This window comes from Octopus sinensis, unplaced genomic scaffold (genome assembly GCF_006345805.1).
Source record: "Octopus sinensis unplaced genomic scaffold, ASM634580v1 Contig16561, whole genome shotgun sequence".
Classification (NCBI taxonomy): domain Eukaryota; kingdom Metazoa; phylum Mollusca; class Cephalopoda; order Octopoda; family Octopodidae; genus Octopus; species Octopus sinensis.
This window is the reverse complement of record NW_021834434.1, coordinates 17,762-27,500: the sequence shown is the minus strand read 5'-3', so window position 1 is coordinate 27,500 and position 9,739 is coordinate 17,762. Positions and strand designations below refer to the sequence as shown.

The 9,739-nt window shown below is 44.3% G+C and overlaps 1 long non-coding RNA gene across 1 annotated transcript in view; it reads left to right on the top strand.

The window, feature by feature from the left end:
* LOC118761704 overlaps positions 1-8,866 on the top strand; it is a 17,815-nt gene extending 8,949 nt beyond the window's left edge. Inside the window, exons 2-3 of the long non-coding RNA XR_004997576.1 lie at positions 6,088-6,093; positions 8,733-8,866. This is a non-coding gene — a long non-coding RNA (uncharacterized LOC118761704). The remainder of the gene's footprint in view (positions 1-6,087; positions 6,094-8,732) is intronic.
* The last annotated feature ends 873 nt before the right edge of the window (positions 8,867-9,739 follow it).

Genomic DNA, 9,739 nt, shown 5'->3' with positions numbered 1-9,739 from the left:
ACATTTATATATCTATACGTAACAATATGCATACATTACATATATACGCAGCTGTGTGGTAAGAAGCATGCTTCCCAAGCACATGGTTCTGGGTTCAGTTCCACTGCGTGACACCTTGGGCTAGTGTCTTCTACTATAGCCTCCGGCCGACCAAAGCCTTGTGAGTGGATTTGGTAGACGGAAATTGAAAGAAACTCATCGTACATATAGAGTAGTAAGAAGTTTACTTCCTAATCACATGATTTGGGGTTCAGTCCCACTGCGTGGCACCTAGGGCAAATATCTCCTACTATAGTTTCGGTCTGACCAAAACCTTGTGAGTGGATTTGGTAGACGGAAACTGATAGAAACTCGTCTTATATATATATATATATATATATATATATATATATATATATATATATGTATGTATGTGTGTGTGTGTGTGTGTGTGTGTGTGTGTCTTTGTGTCTGTTTTTGATCCCCCCACTATCACTTGGCAATCGATGTTAGTGGGTTTACATCCCCTAAAAATACAAGGCTTACAAGGAATAAGTTATGGTGTCAATTTGTTCGACTCCAGGATGGCCGCATTCAAATGACATGACTGAAATAAGTAAAAGAATAAAAGAATATACATACATACATACATACATACATACATACATACATACATACATACATACATACATGCGTCTATTTGCCCGACTAAAGGTGGTGCTCCAGCACGGCCGCAGTCAAGTGACTGAAACAAACAAATAAAAAAAAGTGGTTTCAAATATTGGCCCATGGTCGGCGACATTAGTGAGTTGGGGATAATCGACCCCGGTGCTCCCCTGGGGCTTATTTTATCGACGCTGAAAGGATGAAAAACAAAGTCGACCTTGGCGGAATAAACTAAGAACTAACCATCAGTTCAAAAGTTTAGCAAATATGTTCTGCATTAATAAATTTTAAAGGTTTTTTTATATAACAAAAAGGAAATACTGCAAGATCACGCACCCAATCACACACATCCAAACGCGCACAAACACACAATTACACACACTCACCATACAGCCACACATACACATATATACACATATGTGTGCGTACGTCTATTTAAATGCGTATACATTCCAGCATATATATGCATACATACATATTCATAGAACTCATGTATATGTATATGAATATATGTATGTAACTCTGTGTCTGTATGTGTGTGTGTGTTTGTGTGTGTGTGTGTGTGTGTGTGTGTGTGTGTGTGTGTGTGTGTGTGTGTGTGTGTGTGTGTGTGTGTGTGTGTGTGTGTGTGTGTGTGTGTGTGTGTGTGTGCGATCACCAATGTGTGCACAATAGAAAATTGCATTTAGATGGTTTCCTATTGCAGCAGATGTCTTTTATTGCCGTTGAGTAAAGCCATTATAATGTTTAAGCTCAAGAAATTTGATATTTCGAGTAAATTAAATGAATATACATATTACAATGAGTAACATGGAAACGAACTCCTGGCTCTCTGGTTCAGCGATAGTCGAATTGACAGAGTATCTGGTTACCTGTTGAAAGGTTTATTATATGTATCCCGTCGTTGTAGCAAGGTAATATATTCAGTTCTCCCTGGAGCTTTCTAGCCATAAATAAACAATTCTCTAGGCAGGAGCACAAATTATACGCGCAGGTGGAATATATTAATACTATAATGTTACAAAAGTAGAATATTTATAATCTTCCTTTATTTAAATTTCGTGGTGCTTATACGAAATAATAAAATGAATACAAATATTTTTTAAATATTTATTTCATTAAAGTTAAATTAAATTAATTTCTCATTTGTACATTTGCAATGGATATACATTATCAATAACAATAATATTGTTTAACTATCACTTTATTACAAATGTTTCGTAATCTGTTATTAATAACACTGGTAAAAATATATTTCCATACATACTTGTCATGATTGGTATTTAGTCATTGTAGAAGTGAACTCCAATCTTAATGGAGTTTTCTTTCTCCAAAAACTATGACGTGTCGTAACACCAACATTGAATATATACAAATGTATATATAAGTGTATGCAATTATTTTCTTAGCTGAAAGTGATGATAAAATATATGTACCAGTTGTAAAAGACAATTTTAGTTAGTTTGAATGAAAAGCTGTTAACGCGTGAAAAATAATCAGTCACGCAGCTTGCTAGAAATAACCACCAGATTCTCTCAACTTACGCTGTTACCATCTTAAAAGAGAAGGCCAAATCAGACATGGTTTTAGATTTACTTAAAAAAGAAAAAAGAACGGGATAGTTGTGGCTTGAACATACTTGGTTATACTGGTTTTCAGAGAAACTGAGGCAAACATAAAAATAGTTGTTCTAGCCTAATTTTGGGGTGCTGATTTCAGATACAAAACCAGTTTTCACTCAAAGCTAGCTTTTGAGATATACATTATGATTTTGCGACAATTTGATAGGCGCAGGAGTGGCTGTGTGGTAAGAAGATTGCTTATTAACCATATGGCCACGGGCCGACCAAAGCCTTGTGAGTGGATTTGGTAGACGGAAACTGAAAGAAGCCCGTCGTATATATGTATATATATATGTGTGTTTGTCGTATATATGTATATATATTTGTGTTTGTTTGTCTCCTCATCAGCGCTTGACAACCGATGCTGGTGTGTTTACGTCCCCGTAACATTAGCGGTTCGGCAAAAGAGACCGATAGAATAAGTACTAGGCTTACAAAGAATAAGTCCTGGGGTCGATTTGCTCGACTAAAGGCGGTGCTCCAGCATGGCCGCAGTCAATTGGCTGAAATAAGTAAAAGAGTAAAAGAGTAATTCACGTATGTGTGTGCCCATCTGAAGTACTCGTATGACAATATGGAGCTCCTTTTGTTGGAAGCTGTCAAGTTCAACCAGTACCAGTGGAGTCTCTGCGGGGACCTCAAACTCATTGGACTCCTTATGGGTATGCAAGCGGTCTTCACAAAGTACTGTTGCTTTCTCTGTCTCTGGGACAGTCGGGCTATGTCCAAGCACTACAAGCAGAAAGACTGGGGTTTTAGGAGCACTTTCGTGCCAGGTGAACACAGCGTCCAAGAAAATCCTCTGAAACAAGTAAAATCCACTCACAAGGCATTGGTCGGCCCGGGGCTATAGCAGAAGACACTTGCCCAAGATGCCAAAAGTGGGACTGAACCCGGAACCATGTGGTTGGTTAGCAAGCTACTTTATTTCATATAATTTGCCATTTAGGCATTTACAAAGAGGGGACAAACAAGGACAGACAAATATAAAGGGTGAAGTAGCTTAACACAGTTACAATTTTCGAATGAAATTACGGATAAGATTATAAACAATGAATTTTACGAAGGCAATGTTTAAAAATATTAATGATCATGTCGAAGGACGGACACCCAGCCATCCGGGTAGAACCTTTACTTTCTGATCCGGTCACACTTACCTGGTGCCAAACATACCCATCTTGTATGCCACAGGCTTCCATCTTTTCACAAACATATCTCGTGACAGACACCTCTTCTCCAGCCTGATTTTGCTACTGAGGTGGTAACTAAAAAAGTTAATCAACCCCTGGCCGGAGACAAAGGTGCCTGTCACTATACCTTTCGTACGCGTCTTCCATACTGTTTCTTTCAGTATGGCTACTACACAGAAAAAACAAGCCTTTCTTTCCCTGTTAAGGAAAGGGGGCGGCACAATCTCGATGATAGACTCAGCTGATAGCTGTACTCTTCCCATCACTGACAACAGTTGTTCAACAAAAGCTATCAGTCCCGATAACTCCGGACACTCCACGAATGCGTGCAAGACGGTCTCCCTATCCTGCTCACATCGCGGGCATGTCGGCGAGACGGCACTACCGTGCCTTGACAGCTTGTCGCGAACAGGTAAAGCCGCACGGAAACACTGCCAGGCTAGGGATTTCTGGTAATTATCCAGATACCCCGGTCCGAACGTCCTCCGGAACAGGTTGATCAACTGATTTTCATCGTAGCCCAGGGTCTCCCTCAAGGCGTCTTCGGACTTAATCTCCACTAACCCACTATAGAAATCCGTGGTGGAACTCCTGTTGCCGGCGTTGCCCACCCGAGATAGTAGCTGGAGCGCCTGACGGCACTCCAAATGCCATTCACTCAGTTTAGGTCTCCGCTTGATCCATGCACCGATGTCCGTTAGGGATGTTAACTGGGGAAGGTAGAACCGGACGTGCGGCGACCACACCTGCTCTCCATCCAGGTAAAGCCAGAGGTGCCTCAACCTTAACGCGAGTTTTCGCATCCTCAGCCAAGGCATCCCTAGCCCACCCTTTAGCGGTTTCTGGCAGCAGACAGAGCGCTTTACAAGTGGCTTTCCTCCTTTCCACAAAAATCGGAAAAGGATTCTCTCCAACTTGTTCAGCCACAAATCGGGGCAAGGCACCACGGTCAGACGGTAGGTGATTACTGATGCTATAAACATCTGCACCACCTCCGCCTTCCCTAGCAGGGATAACGCCCGCCCAGACCAGGTCTGGGTTAGAGCGGTCACCTTGTTGGCCACCTCACTCCAATTTTTCTCAATCTGGAGGCCTGGCCCGAACCAGACTCCGAGCAGCTTAACAGGACCTTCCGTCCAACGCCCTACGACGTTATTGGACGGCATCGGCTTGCCCCTCCAGGTGCCGAGTTGCAAACCGACCGACTTGTCCTTGTTAACCTTTGCTCCTGCCACCGCCTCGTAGCTTTTGATGGCCTCTTCCACCACTGGAAGCTGGCCTTTGTCTGCCACGATGATGGAGGTGTCATCCGCATACGCCGTAGCTCCTCTTCCACACCATAGATCATGCGGCGCGCCCCCTAGTGCCTCCAACTTCCGCAGCAAAGGCTCAAGAGCCAATACGTATAGGAGCGAGGACAGGGGACACCCTTGACGAACTGAACGCTCGATCCTGAACGGCTTCGAAAAGGAACCGTTCACCTTGACTACACACTCGATGTCGCTATACAAAGCAGCGATCCAACCGCGAAAGGTCGGGCCTAGACCAGCCTCTCCGAGGACCGCCGCCAGGTACCGATGGTCGACCCTATCAAATGCTTTGGACTGGTCTAAATGTACCAGTGCTCCCCCTGCGCCAGAAAGCTTCCCCACCCTCTCTAAGGAGTAGTGTATAAGGTGGAGATTGTCGTGGATCGTTCTGCCGGGGATAGCGCACGTTTGCGCTTCCCCGACAAGCTTGTCCACGACCCGCGCCAACCTTTTTGCTAGCACCTTGGCCAGAATCTTTAACTCTGTGTTTAACAGAGTTATGGGCCTGAAGTTCCCTATCTCGTCCCCCTTGTTCGGGTCCTTCCTGATCAACGTCACCGCCCCCCGGCTCGCAGACTTGGGAATTCTCCCATTCTGCTGCCAGTTGACGTAGACGCTAGCCAGCAGGTGCCCGAACAAGTCTGGCATACTTCTATAAAATTCATAGGGCAGACCATCGAGACCCGGCGACTTCTCCCCGGGGCACTTGCCCAATACCTCGATTACTTCCTCGGCTGTGATTGGCCCTTCACAGCACTGAGCCTCTCGTGTCGAGAGGCGCGGGCCACCAGACAGGAAGTCCCTAAGGGCCTCACCATGATCCAGCGTCCCGCACCTCCCGAACAACTCGGCGAAGTGCTTGTGAAGTGCCTCACACATCTCGTCCCGCTTCTTGATCGTGCATCCGTTTTCATCAACAAGAGACCCAATTGTGGCATCGTTTCCACGCTATGTTTCTATCGTACGGGCCAATCCGGCAACATTATTCCCTCACGGCCCAATGCTCGTACTTTAGCCTGGACTCTACATCCCTCATGTTTTGTTTTGAGGTGACGGTCTAATGCCGTTCTCGCCGCTAAAATGTGAGATGCAGAGCCCAACCTCAACGCCTCCTCTAAGTTCTTAACTAGTTGCCCTTCTATTCTAGCCCTATCTAGTCTTAGTTGTTTACTAAATCTAATGGACTCGAATCGAATGGCTCTTTTGAGGGTGAACCACCACCGGTTATTAACCACGGCTCCGGTTAACGCCCTCTGCACTAACACCTTAATCCGGCTACGGTATGCCTCGCGTGTCAAAATAGACTTGTTCAGCTTCCAGTAGCCGGTTCCTATCTTAAGTGTGCTATCTATGTCCAGTCTACACGTGACCATTCTATGGTCAGTATAGGGCACCTGGACGAGCTGTGGACAACTAAAACTAGACTTATCTCTAGTTCTTATCACTATCCTGTCTAGATAAGACTTGAACCTTCCGTCGCCACTCATCCAGGTCCACTCTGGGACGTTCGGATGGTCAAGTCTGTAACGATCTGCTAGCTGAAACCGCTTAAGCAGATCCACGAGACGTGAGTTCACTTTCCTATAGATCGAGCCAACGCTATCGATGTGTATGTCAACGATAGCGTTAAAGTCCCCTAATATCACTAAAGCCTTCGACGTCACGAGAAAGCCTCTAGGCGCCGATAAAAATCAGTTTGGAAACCTCTAGCACAAGGCATAGAGTCCGATCAACCTGAAGGCCTTACTGCTGTATGTCACATCAAGGACGACCAGCCCACCTTCTGGGTCTACATAGACTGTACTTGTCTGTAGAGCCAAGTCTTTACGGATCAGTACCACTACGCCCCCTCGCCCTCCGGTCTGGCCAGGAGACATGATTTTCTCGTAGCCATTCAGGAGAGGCGAGAAGGTTTGCAGGCTGTCCAGCTTGGTCTCTGTAGCAACCATCACATGTATATCATGTGATCTGAGGTCGTCGAGGAAACAAGCCTGCTTCCACTTCGACTCAACCACGCACATTTAAACAACCAAGGTTAAGCGAAGCCATTACAAAAAGTAAAAGTTCTACTTACATTTCGTTGGAGAGGTGGGGGCCGACCTCACCACACGTTTGTGGGCCCCTTCTTTCTCCTCTTTCTTCAGATAGTCCGGCAAGTTCGCGATATGCCGGATGGCGTTTGGGTGTCTGTCTTTTAATTGTTTGAACGTTGTTTCCGCAATCCACGCGTGTCTATTTCGATCTTTGTATTTGTTGTACAGTCTTGCTGACTGATGCTGAACCACAATATCGTTTATGTATTTGTCTTGTGTGTCGAATTCAATTAATATGAGTTCATTTTCTTTTTTGTCTTCTTTTTCTGGGCCAGTTGAGCGGGATTTTTTTTTCCGTGTCTGTGGTGTGTCTTTGTTTTTATTATTTTTTGTAGGGGATGTGGACGGGGATGCTGCACGAATTCTTTTACGAACTGGTGTAAATCCCCCCTCTGATACCTCCATGGTATCGTCTGGGGTAGCAATAGTTTGTTCGGTAGGCGCCGCAGTTTTTAGGGGGGTGGGAGGTTTTAATAGTGTAGGGGTTTGTGAGTGCGAGGGCTGGGTTTTTTCTTCAGTCTGTTTTGGGGTTGGCACCGTAACAGCAGGAGTGGGATTTTTTTTTTTTGTAGGGGTAGGTGTGTTTGCAAGGGTAGGGACTTTTTTATTATCTGAGGGGCCTGGTGTCTGCGGTTTCTTTTGCTTGTCTGGACAGTCTACACGAATGTGGCCCTTTTTGCCGCAGGCGTAACAGGTGGGTTTTCGGCCTTCGACCTGTACTCTGAGGGCTACGTTCTCGCCCACGAGCACCCTCTCAGGAAGGAGCTGCAGGTCCTCCGCTGTTCCTTGAATTAATATATTAATGTTACGCCCGAGCCAAAATCGAGGGGTAGAGCATGTTACTTCTAGTATTTTTATTTTGTCCGCCCTTTTATATAACAGGGCGGCCACTACCTCTACCGGATCTACTTCCGGCGGGGCTTCTACAATCCTGACCCGGGACGTCCTGCGTCCCCTATAGCTTGGGAAAAGTACCACCTCCTTGGTTTTTAGGGGGTTCACAGAATGCCCGCGGGCCATGTCTTCCCCCGAGAAGCGGACATCCACAGTGCATATGCCCGTCCCCTGGCGACGTACACGATGTCCTTCCAAATCGGGGACAGGCATTTCTCGGTGGTGCTTTTTTCAAAGTGTTTGAACCTTCTGCTTTGTGGACAGAAAGTTTTAAACACTACGGTCCGCTTCTCGGTCTCTACGATACTGGCGGAGGGTGATATTTTAACATCACCACCCTCCTCTTGCATTCTTTTAAATAGCTCGACGAGCTGGTTGTCATCGATGTCAATGTTCTCGGTAGCCACTGCGGCTACCTCAGAAAATTTTTTAACATTGCTCTCCTCAAGAGCACTACTTTCGTGAATAATTTCAACAGACATTATTCTGTTGAAATTAGACAACACAAAAATTACGAGTATTGGTTTCCCACAAAACTGGGAAACCTATAGAAAGTTTTTCTTCCAAAGTAGTTCAAAAAAGCAGTTCAAAATTCCAATTCCCACCCCCATTCGGGGGAGGGGCACGAAAATAGTCTGGCAGGACTATATATAGTCACGTAAATAAAAAGCCACAGTGGCTAACAGTTCAACGGTAAGAAATTATTCAATTATTTCCCGGTAAAACCGGAGAACAAGACAGTTCAGCAACGTTTAAAGGCAAATTTTCAGTAGTAGGAATTCAACAATTAACAACACAGCAAAACTCTTACCGGGAAGAAAACGCGTCCAAACCGTAGTACGGTAGGTAAAGTCACTCTTCTGTCAGTGAGGTTAGCAAGCTACTTACCACACAGCCACTCCTGCGCCTATAGATTACTTATAGATTACTTATAGATTACTTTAAGGTGGTGAGGTGGCAGAATTGTCAGAACTTCAGAGGTTGACTTTGTCTTTCATCCTTTCAGGATCGATAAAATAAGTACCAGTTGAGCACTGGAGTAGATGTAATTCATTTACCCCTCCCTCGAAGTTATTGACCTTGTGCCAAAATTTGAAACCATTATTATATGATACTTAGTTTAACCTGGCGAGCTGGCAGAACCGTTACCGTTCCGGAAAAAATGCTTAGCAGCATTTCTTCCGACTTTGCATTCTGAGTTCAAGTGTCACTGGAATTGACTTTGCTTTTCATCTTTTCGGGGGCTATAAAATAAGCAACAATTGAGTCCTGGGGTTGATTTAATCGACTTAACCCCTCCCCCGAAATTGCTGGCCTTGTACAAAAGTTTGAAACCAATATAATAAATCTTAGTTGGTTTGATTCACTGATTGACTGGGCGTCACGCACTCACTAGATTGATCGTCATATATCAATCCAAATTTGAGAATTGTGTATTTTAATTCTTTCCTTTGGACATAGGTAATAATATAAAAAAGGTGAGGGCGGCGAGCTGGCAGAAACGTTAACACGCCGCACGAAATTAGCAGTATTTCGTCTGCCGCTACGTTCTGAGTTCAAATTCCGCCAAGGTCGATTTTGCCTTTCATCCTTTCGGGGTCGATTAAATAAGTACCAGTTATGCACTGGGGTCGATATTATCGACTTAATCCGTTTGTCCAATAGTATTGGAATTGGAACTTACTCACAAGTTATTGGAATTTTATATGTATACCATTCTGTCTAAATAATGGATCTACAGATGCAATATCCCTGCATATCTCGCGTCTATTTTCATTCCTCCACTTTCTATTTCATATCTTATCTAAAATAACTATTTCTTAACTATTTTCTCACACCGTCTCCGATGCAGGGATATATAAAATATCCCGGAAACAGCTGTAAGACCTATTTATAAATGTTCTAAAATCTTTCACAGCCTTGGACTTCTATCTCATTCTGAAAAAATTTTTGATATATACACATGCTGATATATGACCTACGTT